This window comes from Trachypithecus francoisi, unplaced genomic scaffold (assembly GCF_009764315.1).
Source record: "Trachypithecus francoisi isolate TF-2019V2 unplaced genomic scaffold, Tfra_2.0 Lachesis_group0, whole genome shotgun sequence".
Classification (NCBI taxonomy): Eukaryota; Metazoa; Chordata; class Mammalia; order Primates; family Cercopithecidae; genus Trachypithecus; species Trachypithecus francoisi.
In genome coordinates this window covers 29,363,586-29,391,137 of record NW_022681453.1, presented here as the reverse complement: position 1 = coordinate 29,391,137, position 27,552 = coordinate 29,363,586, and positions in this window count along the sequence as shown.

The following is a 27,552-nucleotide window of genomic DNA, read 5'->3' as shown; positions in this document are numbered from 1 at the left end:
TAATAAAGCCTCTATATCTATTTTTTAAAAACTACAGCAAATATCATACTTAAGTGAAATATTGAGAGAGCCTTGCCCTAAGATTAGATTTAAGAAAAGGGTGACTGTTCTCACCACCGCTCTTCAGCATTGTACTGGAAGTTCTGGTGAATGTAGAAAAGACAGAAAAAAAAAGATATGAGTATTTGAAAGGAAGCAATAAAATTATATTATTTGCAGAAGATATAATTATGTAAATTTAACAAATGAATTTAGCAAGGATGCTAGATACAAAGTCAGTATAAAACATCAATTGTATTTCTATGTACCAGCAACAAAGAATTACAAAATGAAATTTTAAAAAGATACCATTTAAAATGAATCCAGCAACATATAAAAAGGATTATAAACTATGACCAAATTGTTTTTCCAAAGAAGATGAGGTGGAACAATTGCATATCTTTATGCAAAAATTAGCCTGTACTATATACAAAGTTAACTTGGAATGGATTACAGACCAAAATATAAGCATTAAAACTATAAAACTTCTAGATGAAAACATATAAGAAAGTTTTTATGACTTTGTATTAGTCAAATATTTCTTTTTTTTTTTTTTTGAGACAGAGTCTCGCTCTGTCGCCCAGGCTGGAGTGCAGTGGCCGGATCTCAGCTCACTGCAAGCTCCGCCTCCCGGGTTCACGCCATTCTCCTGCCTCAGCCTCCCAAGTAGCTGGGACTACAGGTGTCTGCCACCTTGCCCGGCTAGTTTTTTTGTATTTTTTAGTAGAGATGGGGTTTCACCGTGTTAGCCAGAATGGTCTCGATCTCCTGACCTTGTGATCCGCCCATCTCGGCCTCCCGAAGTGCTGGGATTACAGGCTTGAGCCACCGCGCCCAGCCTTTATATTAGTCAAATATTTCTTAGTTTAACACCAAAATCAAGATTCCCTAAAAGAAAAAAATAGTGATAAATTGAACTTCATAAAATGTTAAAACTTGAGTTCTTTAAGGACACTATTAAGAAAATAAAAAGACAAGCCACAGAATGGAATGAGAAATTTGCAAATCATATCTGATAAAGCATTTATATCCAGAATATATAAAGAACTCTTATAAATCAGTAATAAGAAAACAAACCAAAGCATAAATGTTAATGGCAATAATCACATGAAAAATGCTCGTCATCACTAGGAAAATGCAAATGTAAAGCAGAGGAATACTATGAAACATTATTATATACCACATTGAAATACCAATTTATACCCACTAGGATGGCTACAGTAAAAAAGATAATAAGAAGTGCTGGTGAAGATATGGAGAAACTGTAACCTTTAAACAACGCTAATAGGAACGTGAATGGTACAGCTACTTTGGAAAACAATTTGGCACTTTTTGAAAAGGTTAAACATGTACTTACCATAAGACTTAGCAATTCCACTTCAGGGTCTTGAAATGAAAACTTGTAGAGAAATGAAATGTATGTCTACATTTATAGCAATGTTGTTAGTAATGGTCCCAAGCTATTATAGAAGCAATCTAGGTATCTATCAATTGGTAAATGGGTAAGCAATAATTAGTATATTTATACAAGGGAGTACTACTCACCATTGTAAAGGAATGAACTGCCCATACCTGAAATAACCTGGATATGCTTCAAAAGTATTATGTGAAGTGAAAGAATCCAGACACAAAAGAGTCTATAGTGTATGATTCAATTTTTAGAAAAGGCAAAACTACAGAGATAGAAAGCAAATCAGTTGTTGCCTGGTGTAGGGAGTGGGGATTAACTGCAAAGGGCATGAGGTAACAGTTTGGATTGACAGAAGTGTTCTAAAACTATGTAGAGGTGATGGTTGTATAACTACATAAATGTACTAAAACTCATCAAACTGTACATCTAAATGGTTGAATTTCATAGTATGTAAATTTTACCTCAATAAAAGTATTTTAAAAGTTACCACTTAAAATAGCTTGAAATATTAAAAACATAGGAATATATCTAACAAAAGATTTATTAGACCTCCACAGAGAAAGGTACAGAATATTACTGAGAGAAATTACAGATGACCTAATAAATGAAGGGTACAATATATCCATGAATTGGTGACTCAATAGGGTCAAGAAGTCCGTTCGCTTCAAATTGATCTCTAAATTTCATGCAATTCTAATCAAAACACCATTATGCAAAAGGCAAAGAATAGGCAAGATAATTCTGAAGAGGAATCAGAACAAAGTTGCAGGATGTATATACTATTAGCTCTTCATAAATTCATTATAAAGCTACAGTAATTAGTATAATGTGGTATTGCACAAGGATAAGTAAATAATAATAGATTAATGGAACAGAATAGAGTATACAGAAATAGAGTCACTCATGTAGGGACACTTCAATTTTAAGAAAGATGACACTGTGGAGCAATGAAAAAAGGGCGATCTTTTCATTAAATAGTACTAATCAGTTGGGTATCAGGGCAGGGAAAAATGAACCTCACATCATAAACAGAGATAAATTCCAGTTGGATTGCTGATCTGAGTGTGAGAGCTAAATCAATAAAGCATCTAGAATACAACATCATAGAATGTCTTCGTGATTTTGGGATCCCAAATATTTCTTAAACAGGACATGAAAAAACACTATCCAAGCAGCATTTCATCTAATAGACCCGAAGTGGAAACAACCCAAATGACCATCAACTGATGAATGGATAAATAAATGTGGTATATCCATACAATGGAATATTATTAGACAAACAAGCAGTGAAGTACTCATATATGCTACAACATGGAAGAACCTTGAAAATATCATCCAAAGTGAAAGAAACTAGCCACAAAAACAAAACCAAAAAAACCACATATTATATAACTCCATTGATAAGAAATACCCAGAACAGGCAAATCAATAAAGACAGAGAGTGGATGAGTGGTTGGTTAGAGTTTAGTGAGGGTGAAGGTGTTGGGAGGAATAGGGAGTGGCAGCTAGTGGGTACAAGGTTTCTTTCTGGGGTGATTAGAATGTTCTAAAATTGGATTACAGTGATTGTTACACAACTCTGTGAATGTACTAAAAAACTTTGAATCACATACACTTGGTTGGTGAATTGGGTGGTATGTAAATTATCTCAATAAAACCATTTTTAAAGCAATGGCAAAAAATGAAAAGGTAAATATATTAGAGTACATCAAAATGGAAAGTTTATGAACCAAAGACACCATTAGCTGAGAGAAAAGCCATGCCACAGAATGAGAGATGATAATTGCAATATATCTGGCAAAGGACTAGTATTCAGATCATATAAATATCATCTACACATCAGTAAGAAAAAGAGATAGTCTACGGCCATACCACCCTGAACGCATCCAATCTTGTCCGATCTCGGGAGCTAAGTAGGGATGGGCCTGATTAGTACTTGGATGGGAGAAAAAGAGCCCATTGGAAAAAAGGGCAATGAATCTCAAAAAGCCCTTTACACAAGAGGATACTCACATGGCTAAAGAGGCTGAGGCAGGAGAATGGCATAAACCTGGGAGGCGGAGCTTGCAGTGAGCTGAGATCCGGCCACTGCACTCCAGCTCTGGCGACAGAGCGAGACTCCGTCTCAAAAAAACAAAAAAACAAAAAACAAACAAACAAAACAAAACAAAACAAAAAAGCATATTACAAAACTCTTATCATAATTAGTTATTAGAGACAATGAGCTACCACTGGACACTCATCAGAATGACTAAAATGAAAGAAGATTGACAATACCAAGTGTTGGCAAGGGTATGAAGCAACTGGAACTATCATACAGTGCTGTGGGATTGAAAATTAATACAATTACTTTAGAAAACTGGCAATATCTAGTGAAAAACAACTATAGCACTATGACCTTTCACTTCTACTAGACATATGCTAAAAATGTGAGAATGTTCATCACTCCATTATTTTTAATAGCTCTTCCAAATGGAAGTCAATCTGAATAGTCATCAACATTAGAACGAATAAGTAAAAGGGTATATTCACATAATGAAATATTTATAAAGCAAAGAAAATGAATCAATTACTTGTAGTTGCAACAGCAAGGATCATTCTAACAGCAGAAGACAGATACAAAAGCATGTGCTGAATGTTACCATTCATATAAAATCCCAAACCATGGAAAACTAATCAATGTTGTTAGAGGTCAGGATAATGGTTTCCTTCCGGCTGGAGCAGGAGGAACTTAATTGGGAAGGGATATGAAGTGTGCTTCTGGGATGATGGTAATATTATATTTCTTTTTTTTTTTTTTTTGAGGCAGAGTCTGGCTCTGTCGCCCGGACTGGAGTGCAGTGGCCAGATCTCAGCTCACTGCAAGCTCCGCCTCCCGGGTTTACGCCATTCTCCTGCCTCAGCCTCCCGAGTAGCTGGGACTACAGGAGCCCGCCACCTCGCCCGGCTAGTTTTTTTTGTATTTTTAGTAGAGAGGGGGTTTCACCGTGTTAGCCAGGATGGTCTCGATCTCCTGACCTCGTGATCCGCCCGTCTCGGCCTCCCAAAGTGCTGGGATTACAGGCTTGAGCCACCGCGCCCGGCCGATGGTAATATTATATTTCTTGATTTGGGTAGTGGTTAAGTGGGTGTGTGTACTCTAAAAATTCATTATGATTTATGCACTTTCCTGTATATCGCTTACATTTCAATAAGCACATTTTTTTTTTTTTTTTTTTTTTAGAATCTACTGAAGCAGTGCAAAAATGAGGGGAGGATTTAGGAAGCTCTTATAATTACCCAGGTGAGAAAATTGCATGGGATTCAGGGTAGTGGTGGGTATAGAAAGAAGCTGACAGATTTGAGAGGTATTAGGTGTCTGCTCACAACTTGGTGATTGATTTAATATGGGAGTGTTAATAGGTTGAATTGTGTGCCCTGTACAGAATAGGTTGACTTGTGTGCCCCCAAAAAGATATTTGAAGTTTGAACTCCCATTGTCTCAGAACGTGACCTTATGTGGAAATACTGTCATTACCGATATAATTAGTTAAGATGAGGTCATAATGGAGTTAAAATGGAACCTCAATGCAATGTGACTGGTGTCCTCATAGAAGAGGAGAAAAGACACAGTGATACAGGAGAAAAGACACAGTGATACAGACAGATGAGGGGAGAACGTCACATGATGACAGAGGCAGAGACTGGAAATTAGGAAGAGGCAAGGAAAGATTCTACCGGAAGTCTCAGAGGGAGGAATATCTGGGTAGATGGTGCACTGAATTGACCAAATTGAGTTTAACATGGACCATCAAACCAGAATTTGAAAATTTAATTAAAAGGCTACGATGATGCTTTTAGCATACAGTAAAACAGAATGCATCAAAGATTGGGCACTTTGAGAGAACAGTTTTTTCCTCATTCTGCTTGCAGCCAGGAATTCACCTAAATCTCCTTGACCAGTTAGGAATACAGCTTCTTTTTAAAGCATTTCAGAGAGGGCTCACAACCTCCCTTAGAATGAGTTGGAAGAATGGCAGCAGGAGGGGCAGATTGGTGTGAGTAGGTAACATGTCCCTTCTTGTTTTTTCCAACTTGTGCGGCACAGCTGGAAGTGGAACCCTGGAGACACAGCCTCTCTATTTTATTATGCTTCGGGAAATCTGAACAAGGAAGCAGGGCTACTGCAAATTAGCTACATTTCCCTTTCTATTTCTCAATTCCAAGTACTAGGAGATTTGCTAGGGTCCATATTCTTTTAATCTTTTCTGTGCAGTGGGAGATAGATCTTTGTCAAATGCTTCTCTCCAGGCCGCCTTGAAATGAAGAAGCAGACTTGTGAGCTGGGAGGCCACAAAGTCCTACTAAGTTTGGGTCTCTGCCTCTTCTGCTTTTTGCAGTGATCCTTTGACAAGCTGACCTTCTCTGAGTTCTCTGCAGATTTCATTCAGTGGCATGCATGTGAATTGGCATGAACTTTCTCATTGTTTTTTTTCCTGCTGTGGGAGCCGGGAATGTTTCCCCATTGGTGGGAAATGACCCATTAATCCATCTCTTTCAAAGCTGTCAGGGCTCTTTGTTGGCTCCAAAAGAAAAATAATTGAGTCTAATCAAGCACCTTAAATATTCAATATGATTAGAGGAAAAATGAATGGGTTTTGTAAACTCCTGTTGATACTAAATTCTATTTGCAGTTAGTCTTGGACATAAATTTCAGAAAATTACACGTAAATGTACTCATTAGTGCACTATAATATCGAACATCTATTTTGTCTCTGGGCAATTTTTCTTTTCTTAGCACAAAAGCTGTTTCTACTTATTAAAAATAGTAATTGATTTTGCATTTTTAAAAAACTTTTTTTTTTCAGTTCCATTTCATCTCTACATTTTGGCTCATGCATTCCAATAGTGTTTTCCTAAGGCTGGTAAAAGAATTACATTATGCTCTACTAATTCTGAGGGCAAAGGGGAGGAAGGGCAGATTTGATGTTTACTGAGGAAACTATTTTAAACTGTAGTGGGCTCAGAAAACAGATCTCTAACTGACAAATTGAATGGCTTCATGCTAAGGATTTGATTATATTGTGCATAGTTTTACCTGAACATCATAGATATTATTTTGTAATTAAATATTTTGATAAAGCTCTAACTAAATAGTACTTGAGTAAAATATGGTTTTATTAAAAGACTCTAAAACTTACCAAATCAGCCATTTAGATTAGTTGTAATAAGAATGCTTTGTGTGTTCTTTTAAATGTTTGTTTGACTTCTATTCCAGTGTAAATTTATTTTTTTAAAAATGAAATGCTTTAAGAGTTTGATGATAATTTCAATTTAAAATTTTATTTATTTTAAATGACATATTTATTGATATGTAGGACATGTTCCATTTCACAAATAATTTGGGGGAAATAAATAAAAATACTTAGCACAAAATACTTTAAATCACATATTTAAATGTGATTTTTGTAGGGAGAACATATAACTTTGTTCATATGAGTATGGTATGTACCCGAAGGGCAAGTGAATGAACTTCTTTTTGTCATTTTATGAATTCATTTTTTGGTTTTATTTTGTTTTCAGTGCTCAACTGAAGACAAATTGAACACAGAGTAATTCTTGTATACATAGGGTGTTTGGGTATGTGTGTGTGTGCACGTACGTGCACGTGCCCCTGTGCATGTACATGTGAAATACATCTTTCATACCATCAAATAAATTACATAGACACTAGAGATTTAGAAAGTATACACTTGTAATAAATAGGGAGGAGAAGATTTTGCAGATTTTTTGGTATTTTCCTATTTTTACTATTTATTTATTATGAACAGAAAAATGACAGTTTTTGTGATTTCATGATGTCCATCAAACAAAGTTCATTGCTGAAAGTATTTCTCCTCCTAGTTTATATTCGATATTATGGCAGGTAAACAGACCGGTATCCAAATTTTTAAAATCTACTTGCAAAAAGCCAGAAACACTATAGTGTTCTCAATGTGAAGGTGATTGTGTAGTTTGGATTTATGGCTTTGGCAAACACAACTGGCTACTTATACTGTTAGTTATTTAGTAAGTTTCCCTTAAATCTGCAGGCAGTATATTAAGACCAAGGTGGTACAGCCTCAGCCATCAGCCTCAATTGAAATCTCAGTTGTACAACTTACTAGCTTTTGTGACTGCAAACAACTTTTTAAACACATCACAAGGATAAATTATGATACCTGATAGAGTTTTGAGGAGGATTTAATGCATCTAACATTTTGAGAACAATGTCTGGCACATAGTGAGAACTAAACATTTAAAAACTTAAAAACTTGAATGTGACCATCTTTTTTTTTCTAACCTGTTCTGCCGTACCCATATTGACTTTCATAATTTGGAAAAAGGACATAGAATAAAATGTTCTTAAAATTATATTCATATATGAAAATTATATTAAAAAACACAGATTCACAGAATGCTCATTAAAGAAATCAGTGGATTACAAAACTTTTCCTAGCTACAACTATATTACTTTGCATTGTTAATGAAGTATCTGAATGTGGATGAATTATGAATATTGTTCAGATTATATAAAAAGCTGTAGGTTGTACTTTTAGCCTATATGATCACTATTATTGGTTTAAAGTCAGGTCATTGTGGCACTTGCAATTCAGCTGCAAGAACTATCTGCTGATAATATTATTGGAGAAAGCAAGATGTATGGTAACACATAAGCAATGATCAGTCTTTAAACTGACTAGAATATGATGTCATTCCAATTTCTGTATGGGTGGATGAGAGCAGGGAGTGGGGAAGTGGAAGTGATGGATCAAGCCCTGGTTACTTAATAGAAATAATGATTATCAGGTGCCTGTATAATATTTTCCACTCGTTCTTCCTAGAAGCCACAGAGAGAATGGGTGCGGCCCCCCTTTTTTGGCAACAAAGAAAAAGAAAACTCCAGAGACTCAATGGAAAATGTGCCGCACAGTAGAAACGACTAATACCTTGTCTATTGTTTATCCCACTGAGACTTCCTGCCTCTCTTGTTAGAGCGATGGGTGAATAAAAATTAATTAGAAGCTAGAATCTGATTTTAAGATGGGATGTCAGACACATATATCAAGTTGTTAGGTTAGCTGGAAAGCATAACCTGAGATTTATATATTTAGAAGTCATAATAAATCTGTCTGTCATGAAAATCAGATTACCCAGTGTTGCATGCTAATGGCTATAGTCCCATGGAATTGTGGTCTCCCCAGCAACTGCCTGCTGGCCCTGCCTTTTTCTGCTTTGCTGTCTGCCTTAGCTAACTACCACTCTCCCCATTTAGCAAAGTGCCTACTTAAAGAAATACATCTGGACCTTTATAAAGAGGTGTTTTCCCTGGGCTATGGTGGCAGTCTCCTATGGCTCTCCTTGACTCTATTTTTTCAACAGTCAGTCAGTGCATCAATCATTCAATTCACTAATGTAATAATTATTTCCAAGCTATTTATTGAGTACTTGCTATGTGCCAGGCTGTTTGCAACATGCTCGGAATCAACAAAGATAGTGCTTGCCCACATGGAAGGCAGTGATGGTGGAGAGAGATAAGAAAAACACATTATGAGATGGGTAAAGTGTAGGGTGTAAGGAACTCAGACTTAGGGACATTGAAGAAGGCTTTCCAGATGCCAGTATCTTTTGAGCTGAGAGTTCTTAGCTGAGTGGTGAGAATTAGACCCCTGGAGAGTTTCTTGGGGTCTTACAAACTAGGCGTAAACACTTAGGATTCTTCTAAGATCAGCAGGGAGGAAGTAGGGGTGATATATTCCCAGTTTGCCAAAAGCTGTCACATTACTGCTTTCTACTGGCGTGGCTGTCTTTTTTCTTTCTTTCTTTTTTTTTGTAATTGACTTGAAGACTCTGTGCAACGTGGTGCCCAATTACCTTTTTGACTTTAGTTCTCACTCTCATTTCTCGCCTTTCCTGTACTCTAAGTATGCTTGAACTCTATTACCCAAATGTTTTGTGGGTTTCTATGCTCCCATGCCTGTGTTTATCCTGAGCCATAGCTCCTGTCACTTCATTTCTCACTAGTACATACCTCATACATTCTTCCAAGTCCAATTCAGTGCCACTGCACTTGGGGGCTTTCTTTGATCTATCTTAGGCAGAATTAATTCTACCTGAAGTTTGTACTTCCTTAAGTGGGGCTGTCTTCATTTATCCTTCCACCCACAAATGTTCGTTGGTTCAAGATTGTGTTTCAGGTATGTGACAATGATCAACAAACTGAAGTACCTGACTTCATGGAGTTTATTTAAATAATAAACACATTTAGCCTCCTTCTTCCTGCCTGTAAGTTTGGTTAGGTATTTATACACCTGTCTCCTTGACTTACTTGTCAGATGCACGAGGATGAATACTATGTTCCTTGTATGTGCACAATAACTTGTTTTTGATTAAATGAATGAAGAACCAAAGGAAACATGATGAATATTTGCAGAGAGACTTGGCCTGATACTTTGTATTTCAGTGTAAGGAAAAAAGTTTTGATTTTGGAGTCACACTGTTACAAGTTCAAACCATTCCTCTACCTCTTAACACCTGCATGGTCTTGGATAGAGCACTTAACCTCTCTGATCCCACTGTTCTTCTATTCTGTATATTTCTAGCTAATGGTATTGTGGAAATTAGAAACAATATACACAAGATGTTTATTTCTGTGCTAGAGACATATTAAAGACTCAATAAGTGATTCATCTTTTATGTATTGTATTATTTTCAACAGACTTCCATATAAAAATAGGGTGAAAGTTGTGTAGCCTATTTGTCCTTAGAAACATAAAATTTGACAGACTGAGGCATGCATGGTCCATTCTACACTCACTATTTTGGTCCTAAAAGAGTCCTCAAGAGACATGTCATGGATGGATCTCACTTTTCCTTTTGTCTCTGGATTGGAAAGGTTTGGTTCTTTTACCAGCCCTTATAGCTCTGTCATTTACACCTTGACCTAAGCCATTATGAAAGCTTATTATATTTTCTACCAGTATCACCTCTTGAGGTTGATGAATTCTGGAAGCTTATTTTCTCTATGGGAATGTGCTTTGCAAATTCAAAAGGGTTTAAGGGTCTCCCCTCTGCATCTCTTGTTTTTGGCATGCCTCCATTATAGCTGGTATGGGTTGATATCACAGATTATCTCTTGGCCTGGTGTGCAGAGAACAGGCAGTGTTTAAATCTCAGCTCTTTCATCTGTTAGCTTTATAACCTTAGGTAATCATTTGGTCTATGGCTCACTTCCCTTCTCTGTAAAATGAAGATATTAGTAAGTTGGTCATAGGGCACTTAGGAGGGATTAAATGAATAATAATGTAAAGTGCTCAACACAATTCTTATCACATTGGAAGCTCTCAGTAAAGGACAGCTGTTATTAAGCTATTGTATTATTGCTGTTTGTATTTATAATCATTATTATTATCATTAGCGTGTTTGTATCCTTGTTAGACTCAAAACTTGATAATAGGAAAATCATGTCTTTAAATTTTTATATTTATATCCCTAGAGATGTCTGACACATAGAAGACAGTGAACAAACACTTATTTAATGAATAAATGAACAAAAATATAAAGTATTATTTATTATTTATCAAAATATATTAAAATGTATATGGAGTGCTTTCTACACAGTGGGAAATTAATACACACTTGTTCCTTTCCCGACTCTACTTAACTTTCCCTAGTTATATCAAAAGGTTTTTCTGGGTTCTCAATCTCAGTGAAAAAGTTGTTTGTGTTCTCCTCACCTTTTCTGGTTCTGTAAAGGGTTTTATCTTTTTTTAATCTTGTTTCTATGCAATGGTCTTCCTAATCTTCCATCATTTCTGATTTGTTGGGTGCTAATGATTTTAATTCTTTGTGTTACTAAAAAACTGTTTCTGAGTGAATTCCCTGTAAGTATAGATGCCATGAAATAGTATTTTCTGGGTAGGTGTGTATGTGCATGTATGTTTATTCTTTTTATTAAGAAAAACATCCCTCAGGAAGAACTAACTCTCCTAAATATCTATGCACCCAATACAGGAGCACCCAGATTCATAAAGCAAGTCCTTAGAGACCTACAAAGAGACTTAGACTCCCATACAATAATAATGGGAGACTTCAACACTCCACTGTCAACATTAGACAGATCAACGAGACAGAAAGTTAACAAGGATATCCAGGAATTGAACTCATCTCTGCACCAAGCGGACCTAATAGACATCTATAGAACTCTCCACCCCAAATCAACAGAATATACATTCTTCTCAGCACCACATCGCACTTATTCCAAAATTGACCACATAATTGGAAGTAAAGCACTCCTCAGCAAATGTACAAGAACAGAAATTATAACAAACTGTCTCTCAGACCACAGTGCAATCAAACTAGAACTCAGGACTAAGAAACTCAATCCAAACCGCTCAACTACATGGAAACTGAACAACCTGCTCCTGAATGACTACTGGGTACATAACGAAATGAAAGCAGAAATAAAGATGTTCTTTGAAACCAATGAGAACAAAGATACAACATACCAGAATCTCTGGGACACATTTAAAGCAGTGTGTAGAGGGAAATTTATAGCACTAAATGCCCACAAGAGAAAGCAGGAGAGATCTAAAATTGACACTCTAACATCACAATTAAAAGAACTAGAGAGGCAAGAGCAAACACATTCAAAAGCTAGCAGAAGGCAAGAAATAACTAAGATCAGAGCAGAACTGAAGGAGATAGAGACACAAAAACCCTCCAAAAAATCAATGAATCCAGGAGTTGGTTTTTTGAAAAGATCAACAAAATTGACAGACCGCTAGCTAGACTAATAAAGAAGAAAAGAGAGAGGAATCAAATAGACGCAATAAAAAATGATAAAGGGGATATCACCACCGACCCCACAGAAATACAAACTACCATCAGAGAATACTATAAACACCTCTACGCAAATCAACTAGAAAATCTAGAAGAAATGGATAATTTCTTGGACACTTACACTCTCCCAAGACTGAACCAGGAAGAAGTTGAATCCCTGAATAGACCAATAGCAGGCTCTGAAATTGAGGCAACAATTAATAGCCTACCCACCAAAAAAAGTCCAGGACCAGATGGATTCACAGCTGAATTCTACCAGAGGTACAAGGTGGAGCTGGTACCATTCCTTCTGAAACTATTTCAATCAATAGAAAAAGAGGGAATCCTCCCTAACTCTTTTTATGAGGCCAACATCATCCTGATACCAAAGCCTGGCAGAGACACAACAAAAGAGAGAATTTTAGACCAATATCCCTGATGAACATCGATGCAAAAATCCTCAATAAAATACTGGCAAACCGGATTCAGCAGCACATCAAAAAGCTTATCCACCATGATCAAGTGGGCTTCATCCCTGGGATGCAAGGCTGGTTCAACATTCGCAAATCAATAAACGTAATCCAGCATATAAACAGAACCAAAGACAAGAACCACATGATTATCTCAATAGATGCAGAAAAGGCTTTTGACAAAATTCAACAGCCTTTATGCTAAAAACGCTCAATAAATTTGGTATTGATGGAACGTACCTCAAAATAATAAGAGCTATTTATGACAAACCCACAGCTAATATCATACTGAATGGGCAAAAACTGGAAAAATTCCCTTTGAAAACTGGCACAAGACAGGGATGCCCTCTCTCACCACTCCTATTCAACATAGTGTTGGAAGTTCTGGCTAGGGCAATCAGGCAAGAGAAAGAAATCAAGGGTATCCAGTTAGGGAAAGAAGAAGTCAAATTGTCCCTGTTTGCAGATGACATGATTGTATATTTAGAAAACCCCATTGTCTCAGCCCAAAATCTGCTTAAGCTGATAAGCAACTTCAGCAAAGTCTCAGGATACAAAATTAATGTGCAAAAATCACAAGCATTCTTATACACCAGTAACAGACAAGCAGAGAGCCAAATCAGGAATCAACTTCCATTCACAATTGCTGCAAAGAGAATCAAATACCTAGGAATCCAGCTTACAAGGGATGTAAAGGACCTCTTCAAGGAGAACTACAAAACATTGCTCAGTGAAATCAAAGAGGACACAAACAAATGGAAGAACGTACCATGCTCATGGATAGGAAGAATCAATATCGTGAAAATGGCCATACTGCCCAAGGTGATTTATAGATTCAATGCCATCCCCATCAAGCTACCAATGACTTTCTTCACAGAATTGGAAAAAACGGCTTTAAAGTTCATATGGAACCAAAAAAGAGCCCGCATTGCCAAGACAATCCTAAGTCAAAAGGACAAAGCCGGAGGCGTCACGCTACCTGACTTCAAACTATACTACAAGGCTACAGTAACCAAAACAGCATGGTACTGGTACCACAACAGAGATATAGACCAATGGAACAGAACAGAGTCCTCAGAAATAATACCACACATCTACAGCCATCTGATCTTTGACAAACCTGACAAAAACAAGAAATGGGGAAAGGATTCCCTATTTAATAAATGGTGCTGGGAAAATTGGCTAGCCATAAGTAGAAAGCTGAAACTGGATCCTTTCCTTACCCCTTATACGAAAATTAATTCAAGATGGATTAGAGACTTAAATGTTAGACCTAATACCATAAAACCCAAGAAGAAAATCTAGGTAGTACCATTCAGGACATAGGCATGGGCAAGGACTTCATGTCTAAAACACCAAAAGCAACGGCAGCAAAAGCAAAATTGACACATGGGATCTAATTAAACGAAAGAGCTTTTGCACAGCCAAAGAAACTACCATCAGAGTGAACAGGCAACCTACAGAATGGGAAAAAATTTTTGCAACCTACTCATCTGACAAAGGGCTACTATCCAGAATCTACCAAGAACTCAAACAAATATACAAGAAAAAAGCAAACAACCCCATCAAAAAGTGGGGAAAGGATATGAACAGACATTTCTCAAAAGAAGACATCCATACAGCCAACAGACACATGAAAAAATGCTCATCATCACTGGCCATCAGAGAAATGCAAATCAAAACCACAATGAGATACCATCTCACACCAGTTAGAATGGCAATCATTAAGAAGTCAGGAAACAACAGGTGTTGGAGAGGATGTGGAGAAATAGGAACACTTTTACACTGTTGGTGGGATTGTAAACTAGTTCAACCATTATGGAAAACAGTATGGCGATTCCTCAAGGATCTAGAACTAGATGTACCATATGACCCAGCCATCCCACTACTGGGTATATACCCAAAGGATTATAAATTACTCTACTACAAAGACACATGCACACGTTTGTTTATTGCGGCACTATTCACAATAGCAAAGACTTGGAATCAACCCAAATGTCCATCTGTGACAGACTGGATTAAGAAAATGTGGCACATATACACCATGGAATACTATGCAGCCATCAAAAAGGATGAGTTTGCGTCCTTTGTAGGGACATGGATGCAGCTGGAAACCATCATTCTTAGCAAACTATCACAAGAAGAGAAAACCAAACACCGCATGTTCTCACTCATAGGTGGGAACTGAACAATGAGATCACTTGGACTCGGGAAGGGGAACATCACACACTGGGGCCTATCATGGGGAGGGGGGAGGAGGGAGGGATTGCATTGGGGAGTTATACATGATATAAACGTCATGCACATGTACCCTAGAACTTAAAGTATAATAATAAAAAAAAAAAAAAAAAAAAAAAAGACAAAAAAAAAAAAAAAGAAAAACATCCCTTACAGTACTACCCCCTGCCACCACCCTCTTCTTGCAGGAGGAGAGAGATTGTTAAACCAGTGGGCAGTGAGGGTCTGCAGCTCCAGATGGGACACGAGGTTGATGCAGCAGCTCCCACCGAGAATGTCTCGATAACTTTTGGAAGTGAAGGCAGCTTTCTGTTGTGCCTGTATTTCCCAAAAGGAGTTTAGCAAGGGGCTAAGACATTTTTTGGTAGAACATTGAAACCTGCTTTATTCTTTCGAGCCCTCAATCCCATGCTTGCTACCTGTTGTTTTTCTTATAAGTTCAGTGCTTGCTTTTCCCTTTCTCAGCTTGACAGCTTTTGTCTGAGACTGAACCTAGCTTGGCTTTTCCATATGTCTAATATCCTTTACACAGAACGTTTAACTTGATGCTTTTCACAAAGGCTCACACACTCAATGCTCTTGGAGGCCAGCTGGGAGGATTCTGTTACAGAGTAAAGGGGGTTAAGTAAGAAATTATTTACTTCTATAAGGAATTATAGCCTTTTCATTTTCTAAAACACTCAGTCCTCTTAACTCATCTTTAGTTTCCCCACTTATGATCAAGGCTTACCAAAATGAATGTTTGTCTTTGATCATTACTTAAGAAAAATAACAATACTATTAAGAAGAAGAGAGGTAATTGACATTTGGCCTCAGAGACAAGGAGACTGTAGGAGTGATGCAATTGAGGCAAAGGACAAGAGCAGCCTCAACTCAGCCCTGGCCATTTGTTATCTTGTAGGAGTGGGGTGCCGGTAGGGTCAGAGCTTCCAGCATTTTCTGTGAAATCTCTCAATTTACAAATGTTGAAAAGAATTTTAAAATGTTAAAACACAAAGTCAACCATTACCGTATGGTCCACATGAAACAGAGCAATGGGTCAAATTTGGCTCACGGGTCACCTGTGTTCAGCCTCTGCTGTAATGCAGTAGATGCACAATTTATATTTTTAGATATTTTTGCATACTCTTCTAGTTCTGAACAGAAAACAAAATTACAGTTAGAGATGTCTCATTTCTAAAAATCACTCGAATACCCTCTCAAAAAGAGAAGGCTCTCTGATATTCTCTTCCAAGTTTATAGCAAACCTCTGAAGGATTCTGTAAGATAAATGGGTTAGTTGTTTTTCACGTAGTACTGAAGGCTTAAGGGGTTTTTTGTGTTCTTCCTCTTGTTTTCCATTTGGCATGCGCTGCTTGTGCTTAAAAAAAATTAAACTGACATGCAGTGAGAAAAAGTTACTGGAGCCTGAAAGTTTGTTAATATCAATTACATTCCCGTGTCTAATAACCCATGCCTGGGAAATGCAACTTGTTTGTTATAAATACTCAATGCCAAATCAAGAATAAACTGCTGCTTTGTTTTAGTCAGTATTTACAGCATCACTTTAACTACTTTGACCCTATTCAAGAAGGTAATGAAGAGCTGGGTGCCAGTGATGTTGATAAACTGTGGCAATTTCTGCATTGTGTCCTTATAGCTGCCTCTGCTTCAGCCTCCATTATTTAAATTGCTAGTCATTACAGTCATGCCATTAACTGGAAATGCCGCAAGATAACACATAGGAATAGGGCCAGCAGGACACTGTTAGCCCTTCTTACTGAGTGCAACATTCTGGGATGGCTAGCAATAGTTATAAAAGGAAAATGCACAAACCCAACTCCTAAAGCTTGAATACTCACAAATCCTTTGCAGTGCTGGAAGGGTGATTTTTGAATTCCCACTTGTCCATACTTTTTAGACCTTACACCCAAATCACAGATAATGTTCCAGGCTTTAACACATATATTTTATTTTTCACTAAAACTTAAAATATCTAAGCATAGCTTATGCTGGCTTATTCTTCCCCATCAGTATCAGATGCAAAAGAATATGAGAAGAGGTTGTCCAGCCTGGGATGTGGAATCAAACAAAGTAATTGTCCAGTCACTTGACTCTTATGAATGTCATTTTTAGAAAAGTGCCCATTTTATTACTATAGAGCCCCTATAGGCCAAGAAGCCTGTCAGTCTCCATTACTTGATTAAAGCTCACAGTTAATGTAGCCCATGCATATTCAAGTAGCAAATGATTTCTTTTGATCTAACAGCATACACTCCATCCATCCTGATCTATCTAGGGAAACTCTTACAAAAGCAGGGCCTCTGGCTAGTTGTTCAAGACCTACAGGGAGGAGGGATCAGAGGAGGTCTTTGTTATTCAAGATTTTGTTTTTTTAGAAGGCCTAGAATTTTTAGCAAGATATAATCCATTACAGCACACGTCTTTCCTTGGAAAACTTTGTCTTTGTCCATATTTTTTGGGGGCTTTTATAAAAAAATTAGAGAAATGGAGTCCTGTTGTGCATGTTTTATGAGGAGGAAAAGGTGCATTTACCCCTTTCTTTCTTGCTACCTTCTCTATTAACTACATTTACAAGTCATAAACAAGTATATACTGTGTATATTAAATATGTATTTGGACGGTGAGAGAAAGAAAAGACTTTCTTTTTTTTTTTCTTCTTTATTTGTTGAACTCTGCTCTCTGTCCTGGGCTTGGCACTTGCTTTTTGTATCACTTACGATCCTTTCAGATAGAAGTAATAGAAATCCTTGTTCAACTGATTTAAACAAAAATTTTAAATATAGATTTAAAAAATAGGGCCATGCCAGAATTCAGCAACAACATTATCAAAAACCAGTTTTTTTTTCTGTCTTTTTTTTCTCCCCTCTTTCAGGTGTTGCTTTTCTTTTCCGGCTTTTCTTCTAATGGTTCCAATTTGACTACAGTGGGTCCAGAAATCCTCAGTGTCTGAAGGCCAGAAATGGCAATGAATACTCATCTTTCCAGGTGTCCTTTGTTTTCTTAAGTGTGAAGAAAATTTTCTCAGAACCACCCTGGCCTCCAACAATTGTCCAACCTAGGTGATTGGCCAGAATTTCAAACCATACCCTGACATGATCCCTTGCAAGGGGAATGAAGTTACCATGCTTGTCCTAGTCCAATTAAGCTTCAAGCCTTAGGTCTGAGTAGGCCCCAGACTCTTGTCCCTGGGTATAGGGTGTGGGCAGTCAATACCTGAATAAAATCACACAGTCAGATCCTATTGGAAAGGAAGGGGAGGGAGAAGTAACTATTGGATAGGAATGCAACACTCCTTATTTAATTCTCCAACAACTCTATCCCAAAGGTCCAGAACACCCAGACCTATGACCTTATCCATGGTCATAGAGCTAGAAAGTAGAGAGCTGGGATTTGAATCCAAATGTTTCTGGCTCTAAAGTCCTTGATCTTGGAAAAGACCAAATGAGGGAGTGCGAGGGGTGGGACTACCTAACAGCAGAGTGATTGTGTCACTAGAATATTCCAGAGAAAATGTCAATGGGTCTATTTAGCCCACAAATCAGTAATAAGTTATAAAAATAACATTTGCATTGAGGCAATTTGGAAAATGTAGGATAATATAAAGAAAAAAATAAATATCCCCCATAACTTCACTATCACTATCTAACCATAACCACTATTAATATTTTGGGGTATTTCATCTTCGTCTTTGTAAACACACACACACCCCGCTTATACACTCAAAAATATGTATTGATCATTTTCCGTGTAGAATAATATGCCAGTGTAGAAATATATATGCAGATACTTACTATAAACATATTGGAAATAGACTGCATATACTGTTTTATATGTTGCTGTTCCACTTAACTTTATATCATGTACATTTTTATATATTTTCCTATAAACTAATTTTTAGGAACATTATTTTTAATGACTGCATAGCAATCCATTTTATAGATAGCAAAATATGTTAGAAAGGTATCTTATTTGTTTCTCCCTATTTCTCTTTATGGGAAATAATGCTGTAAATGAGCATCCACATATGATATATCTTTAGGGGCATCTTTTATTAGTTCATCAGGATCAGGATACAGCCTTTGAAATAATGGGTCAGGACATGTATGTTTTAAAACTGTGAACATTCAAAGCATATTGCCAGATTGCAATCCAAATATGTTGTACAGTCTACCTTTCCAACAAAATGTGTGAGAGTGTTTGGGCTCTTTCTTCATGGCTCTTAGCTAGGAATTTTTTTTCTTTTCTTTTTCTTTTGGAGTAGATTTGGAAGTTATGTATCAAGGCCCTGCATTCCACAGATAAATTATTGCTTATACCTCTTTGTCATTTCTCAAGGGGATTGCTGAGAGTTCATTATGCTTCTTGTATTAATTGTACAAGGCAAAAATGGAACCCCGTATAAGATACTGAGAAAAACCATCACGACTTGTACTGAAATCATATTTGACTTTGTATCTCTACCCAAATTGAAAGAAAAACCTCCGTAAGTGCTCGTGCATTGTTAAAATGTTCAGATAAGTTATTTGGTTCATAAATAAATAATTTTAACTTTTATGATAATGGAGAGGATGAGAGGTGGTATGAGACTGTCTGAATATGCCAATAATTCACTCTCTTGCAGCCAAGATAAACAGCATCATGAATTAAATGACAGAACATTGGATGAGAGGCTGTACCATCGTAAGACTGGGCACTTGTTAGGGATGCATGGATCCTCAAAACGTATAACATGTCAAAGAAAATTAATATTATCTATTTTAGGGAGTACAAAGAGAGATGCTCTCAAAAGTTGCCCTGGGAAGAGGCACTTGGAAATTGCTGTGTAGCAACACATTGGTTATGAAGAGAAGGAGCAGAAGGCAGGAAGCTTATGTGTACAATTCCATTTTGAATTATCCTGGATAGAGCCAAATAGACTGCATTGGATTCTGATAGGTTAGAAAGACAGAAATGAATTAGAAGCAGCCGAGATTTGCACATTTCCACACAAGTCAGTCCATTTCCACAGGGGTCTTTTGAGTGATTTTCACTGCCATGCCAAGTGTTTTCAGTGACCTACTCAAAACTGGAGGAGGAGACGCACTATGTTGAACATCTGCCTCTTCTCTGAACTTCATTTCCTGCTCTGGGCTCCATCCTCTGGTCCTCACCCAATTACCTCTTGCTTTGACATACTGAAGCCTGCTTTTTAATGCCAACATTTATTCATTCTTTCACACATCAAATAGTTTATTGGGTAAATTCTGTGTACCTGGTACCATGCCAATCGAAATGGTGGTTCCTGGTCAGGCACGGTGGCTCATGCCTGTAATCTCAGCACTTTGGGAAGCCGAGGTGAGTGCATCACTTGAGTTCAGAAGTTTGAGACCAGCCTGGCCAACATGGTGAAACTCTGTCTCTACTAAAATATTATACAAATTAGCCAGGCATGCTACTCGGGAGGCTGAAACAGGAGAATCACTTGAACCTGCAGGCGGGGGTTGCAGTGAGCTGAGATCGCACCACTGCACTCCAGCCTAGGTGACAGAGGGAGACTCTGTCTCAAATACAACAATAACAACAACAACAAAACCAAAATGATGATTCCCCATCCTGTTTATCTGATTGATTTATCTCACTAGAATAGTGTACACTTATGTCTGACTGAAGCTTGATTCTCCTGCAATCTTCATTTTGAAGGGGACTTTGTTCATACTTATTTATCATTTACCACAGTTCTTCCTGAACATAGACTATGTGTGGGACACTGTGCTAAATTCTGAGGATACAAAGAGTTTAAAATCACGCAATGATGGTTAACAAAGGATGATATTCTTGAACGTGGAGTTGGTTAGTACTGCCTGCTACCCTAGATTATCTCTTCTCTTTTAATTTTTGAAATCACTTCCTTAATTTGGTTGGGCAGGAATTAAAATACAGAGAACAATACCAAGTGTACTCACTCTGGTTAGTAACTTCATACTCTAATAGACTCAGGAAAACAGGGTTATCACCCACCATCACAGTCCTTAATCATGGCTACATGTTACAATCGTGTGGGAGATATGGGGGGAAAGCACAATGTCCAAGACATGCCCCAGACCAGTTGCATCAGAATCACTGGGGTGTGTGACCTAGGCATCAGTGCTTTTTAAAACTCCTAAGATGATTTCAGTATACAGTCAAATTGAGAAGCACCAACCTAGAAAGTGAAGGTGCATTGAGTTATCACCTTTCCCCTTGTGGAACAACCTTTACTCATGTGTTTTTCCAGGTAACCCAATTCCATTATATGTGCCATGAAAAAAACCATGGCTATCATTTTCAAAAACTCTGCCCTCCTTCTTGGAGATTTAAAGCAGACATTGGTATTTTAAAGGCCTTGAGGGATCTTACCATTAAAAAATAAAAAAATAAGAACCTGTTGAATTTTAGTAGAATTCTCTATTAATTTTGATTCAAGATTGGCTTGTGTTTTCTCCCTCTTTCTCTCAAACAAGAATTTCACTGAATACATCTGAGAAATGGCCAGAGTATGCAAGAGCTTATGGTCTAGTCAGGGAGTGATTTCAGTTTTTGTTTTGCTATTCTTTGGTCCCCCTTTCTGCCCTTTTTCTCATTAGTTTTTGAGTAGGAAAGCAGCCCACTGAAGAGGTAAAGCTGCAGTCAACCAGTTTGTTAAAAGCTTTCATTAACTTTCCAACAATGTAAAATAAGGCTACATTGTGGAAGAGTCTTCTGGTTCTCTTATTTTCTATATTGGTGGTTCTCAAAGTGTGTTCCCTAACCACAGAATCAGAGTGGACTGACTGGTGTGGTAGGCAGAATTATGCTCCCTCCTCGCAAAGATAGCTACGCCTTAATCTCCAGAACCTGTGAATATACTATCTTACCCAGCAAAACAGACTTTGCATATGTGACTAAGATTACGAACCATGAGACGGCAGGATTCTCCTGGATACCTGGGTGCGCCCCATCTAGTCACATGAGCTCTAAAAATCAGAGAACATTTTCAGGCTGCAATCAGAAAGATAAGGCAATAGAGAAGGCAGGTGAGATTCAAAGCATGAAAAAAACCCAACCCCTCATTGCTGACTTGATGATGGAAGGAGGGGTCAACCTCCTAACAAATGTGGATGGCCTTTAGGAGTTGAGAATGACCTTCAGCTGACAGGCAATAAGGAAACAGGACTTCAGAACTGCATTCTGCCAATAACCGAAATGACCAAGGAAACATTCTTCCTTAGAGACTGCAGAAAGGAGTCTGCTCACACCTTGATTTGGGCTTGGTGGGAGTTGTGTCAGACTTCTGACCCACAGAATAGTAAGGTAAGGAATTTGTGTTGTTTTAAGCCCAAAGTTTGTGCAAATTTGTTCTGGCTTTATTGGGAAACTAATACACCTGGTAAATTACTGAAATGCAAATTATCGGGCTTCACCCTATACTTACTTAATCAGAAACTCTGAGGAGGAGGTTGTGCAGGCTATTTTAGTGAATTCTCAGGTGACTCTGATGTGCTGAAGTTTGAGAACCACCATTATACAATAATAGAATTCCAAAATATTGAGTAGCCATATGGCTGCCCAGAACAAAGACTGCATTTCTTTCTTTTGTTGCAGGTTGTTATGGCCATTTGACTAAGGTCTGACGAAACAGGCTGTTCAGTAAAGGGTTAACTCAAGGCTTGGGGTGTTCAAATTCCACAGATGCTAAAGAAAAGACTGGCCCTTGACCATCTCCTAAGAGGAAACCTTGGAGCTTTTGAAGCACCCTAACTGGTAAGAGTATCTTTGAATACTTGAAACTGTGGGTCTTGCCAGATAATTTATACTGACAATGTGATTGATGGTGAATACTGTTTCTGTTCACTCGAAGTCCTGGGCCATGCTGTATCAATTTGACCTCTGGGGGGACTGGAGACTGGGTAATTAAGGTCATTCATATGGGAAGTCCATGTCTATGTGACTGACTCCCAATAAAAATCATGGACACCAAGGCTCAGGTGAGCTTCTTGGGTTGGCAATACTTTATACATGTTGTTGTACATAGTTGCTGGGACAATTAAGAACCAGCTCTGTGACTTTACTGGTAGAGGACACTGTAAGCTTGTGCCTGTTGTCTCCTGGATTCTTTCCTATATACCTTTTTACTTTGCTGATTTTAATCTGTATCCTTTCTCTGTAACAAACCATAGCCATGAGTACAAAGCTTTTCTGGGTTCTGGGAGTCTTTTAGTGAATCATTGAGTGTAAGGGTGGTCTTGAGGACTCCTGATGCATACAGATAATAAGAAGCTTTATGAGCAACTTTCTGGACATTTTCTTGTAGCAGGTGCAGAATGCCACATTCCCTATCCCCACCTAATTTCTTTGCAGTTGTGGCAGATGCTGTCATGTGCTGCTAAGGTCCTCAAGTTCTGCTGTGCTGTACATCTACTATTCTGGTTTAGGCCTTACTCGAAAACCAAAGAAGCCTTTCCAGCCCATGCACAGGCATGGTCGGGGAAGTAACAGCACTACAGGCAATGCTGAACCAATTGGTGGGTTGCCACAGCTTTCTATCAATTAGATGGACCGTTTTGGGTACATTCTACACAGCTCCTCACATAGCTCCCAAGATGTTGATAACACATGCTGTTTCCTTTTTCCTTCCAGTTTTTACTGTCTCATCTCTTTCATTCAAATTTTCTGAGATCACCATCCAAATAATCTACTGGAACCTATGCCATTGGTCCTTGTCTTAGGCTTTGCTTTCAGGGGTACACTAACTGGGAGAATCCTTAAAGAGAAGGCGTATTACAGCTTCCTCCTTGTTGCCAGCTGGGGTGCAGACATGACGGCTCATTAATTACTTTTGGCTGTTTGTTTTTTTTTTTTCTTTTTTCTGTTTTTTTAGACAGAGCTTTGCTCTTGTTGCTCAGGGTGGAGTCGAATGGCATGATCTCAGCTCACTGCAACCTCTGCCTCCTGGGTTCAAGCGATTCTCCTGCCTCAGCTTCCTGAGTAGCTGGGACTACAGGTGTGTGCCACCACGCATGGCTAATTTTTTGTATTTTTAGTAGAGATGGGGTTTCACCATGTTGGCAAGACTGGTTTCAAACTGCTGACCTCAGGTGATCCACCCACCTTGGCCTCCCAAAGTGCTGGGATTACAGGTGTGAGCCACCATGCCTGGCCTTTTTGGCTATGTTAAGAAGATGAATGCTGTGTTTTGAATGCACCCCCAGAGTTTATGTTTTAGAAACTTAATTTCTCAGTGCAACAGTGTTGAGAAGTGGGATGTTTAAGAGGTGATTAGGGCATGGAGGATCTATCCTCATGAATGAATTAATGTCATTATCATGGGAGTGAGTTCACTATTGCAAGAGTGGGTTTTTTATCAAAGTGAGTTCAGTCACTTCTTGCTCCTTTGCGTGCTCTTTCTCATCATGTGGTGCCTTCTTCCACGTATAACACAGCAAGAAGGCTTTCACAAGAGGTGGGCCTTTGATCTTGGGCTTCCCAGCCTCCAGAATTGTGAGCTAATAAATCTCTGTTGTTTATAAATTTCTTAGTCTCGGGTCCTGTTATAGCGGCACAAAGCAGACTAAGACAGTCACCCTCTAGGAATGAAGATACAGTAAGTTGAAGGCATCTACGTCTGTAATGGGTCTGTAGAACTGCCATGTCAGCACTAGACTACTGATCTCCAAACTTGTTAAATGAGAGAATAAAAGCTTGTATATTTAAGATTCTCTTCCTTTTTTTTGAGGTGGAAGGTAGTAAAAGAGTGGTTCATATTCACCTTAAACTTTTTCTGACTAATATAGCAGCTAAGGGCTACATGGAGAGTTTGACTTATTGTCAAGTTGTAATTAAATTGTCCCTGATGTTTATCATCACAATGATTAATGGTTGATTGCCTGAGGGACATGCATGTTAGTTTTGGGGAAGGGCAGTAGACTGAGAGTCCAGCAACTTGGATTCTGTGTTCACCCCTCAGCAGCTGTGCCCCTTAATTTCTCTTGGATTGGACTTCTTGTTCTCATGGTCTCTTTTGATTTTTATATACCATGATTCTATGATTTAAAGTATTAGAAAATTCACATGCAAAAACAAAACACTTAGATCATTATGAAATGTAAATGTGAACACACCGTCTATATTTGCATTTTGAGATTTCCATCCTAAAAGAATGATGAGCACATCGTAGCCTGTGTGTGTGTGTGTGTGTGTGTGTGTGTGTGTGTGTTTGAAATGACTCATGAGATAGAAGCCCCTTGAGACATTATTAAAGTTGATCACATTACTCACTGTGAAGACTCAAACTTTCCTTGAATATTGGAAGCTGTTTACAAAACTCTGTTTACCTGACAGTGATTCTTCAGGCTAATAGGAACCTTCATATGTTTTTTTTGTTTGTTTGTTTGCCTGGATGGTACCCAATCAGTCTATATAATGAGACAGGCCAAAGGACAGGAATTATGCCCCAGGGCACTCTCTGCTCTGTCATTTGGATTTGCATGCAGAAATCATAATTCATGGTGTGATCAAGAATGATATAAGTTGGCAGTATAATGAGCTTGAGATATTGAATAGCCCAGATGTACACCATGACCTTTGGTGGATGGAAGTGTTAGACTTGGGCACATGCATATCAGTTGTGGGTAAAGACTCTCCTTTAGGGAGTCAAGGGTCATGAATTTTTGTCTGTAGGCAGCATATACACAGTTGCTTGGCAACTGTGAGAGCAATTTAGTCCTTGCTATATGATCCTGTAAAGGATTTCATCCATCTTGAAAAGCTAACAGCATAATTTAAATTTTTGAAGCAGCGTGTGGGCGTTCTCAAGTGGCAGAGCCTTATCTCACATCTAGTTGCACACTCTAACTGTGTAAACTTGAAGTTTTCCTGTATGAAGGGTGCTGTAAACAAAAGGCTAGAACTCTGAAGTAAGGTTGAAAGTGAGATCCTTCATTAGAATGTATTCAGTATGAAGTAACAGAACACTCAACTGATAGTACCGTAAAACACAAGGAGATTTACTGTTTTCTATATAAGAAGCTTCAAAATAAGTAGTCTCCGTGTTGATTTGGCTGCTAAACAAGGATCCAAGCTCCTTTCATGCATTCATTCCACCATTGGCAGTGTATTGGCCTTAACCCTCAGACTTGTTACCTCCTGCCACAAAATGGCTGCCAGAGCTTTCAATACCACAGTGTCCCAGATTGCATTCAACACAGGATAGGAGGGAAGGGGGCAAAAAGGGCCATCTCATGGTGGGCCTCTCTCTTTCTATTTCAAGAAAGAAAATCATTCCTTACAGTCTCTTAGCAGATATCTTTCTATTTCTCTTTGGCTAGAACTGAGTCATACATGCATCCCATCCCAGACTAGTCATTGTCAATGAAGTATTCAGTTACCTTCACTGGCTGAGGCCAGTACGTTTCAGCCTCTTATGCTGAGAGTAAGGCCTATCTTCCCTGGACACATTACCACCTGCAGGTACCTGAGAAAGATTAAGGTGTGTTAGCAAGGATGAAGGACCAATGGCTGTGGAAAAGCACCTCACAGTGCTGCTATACTTCTGTCCATGTTAATGCTTATGTGTGGAGGTTAGAGGGAACCAAGTCATACTCAAAGTGTTTTTAAACATGACATTGAAATCATCATTTGGAAATAGAAGCAATTTGCATTAACATTGGATTTTTTTCATCTCTTGAAAAAATCCATTGATTTGGCAACATTTGAACCACATATACACCTGAGAGTATTGCCTTCTTCCCATAGGGCATGTGTTTCCGTTTACCACGTTCCTCACGACTCTTTTTGTCATGCACTTGATCCTCTTTACTCATGTATGTTAACGTCCTGGCCCCCATATTCATTTGTGTTTGTGAACCCTTGTCTAGATCCTTTTTAGTGACATGCAGACACTATGAAACAGGAGTCTCAGAGTCAGACTGGCCCATTATGCTCCACTGTACCAACGGCCACCCTTCTCTTTCATCCTTCTCATGCTTGGGATTCTTTTGCTCTTCTGGTATATATTTTAAAAATGTTATGCCGGTAGAAGGGAGTACGGTGCAATGGTTAAGAGCATGGCTTTTGACATAATACAGAAGTGGTTTGAGCCCTGGAAGTGTCACTTACGACCTTGTGGCCTTGTATTCACATCTGCAAATTTAAATAATAATGGAACCTACCCCATGTGGTTGATTTGAGAACTAGTACATGGTTCACTTAAAACTAATCTAGGTGAAGGTGATGAAGAAGAAAATGATGACATCTCTATGAGTCTGTGTTAATGATATCAGTTAGTCCTCCAAGGCTCCATTTGGAATGCATAGCACAGCATCTTCAGTGAGTGGAGCTGATGAATAGCAACCATCTATCCCAGGGAGCTAGAAGAAGGTCCTTTGAGTGACCATGCTTGAGGAGCAGTAATCACCTGGACTAATTTGTTTTCTATTTATTTAAAACATAGAATCAGATCCACCTAATTCATGCCTCTAGGTAACCAATACAGCTCCAAGAAATTCAGTTCTGCATTCAAGATTTGCTCATTTCTATTCATCTGGAGTACATTCTGCA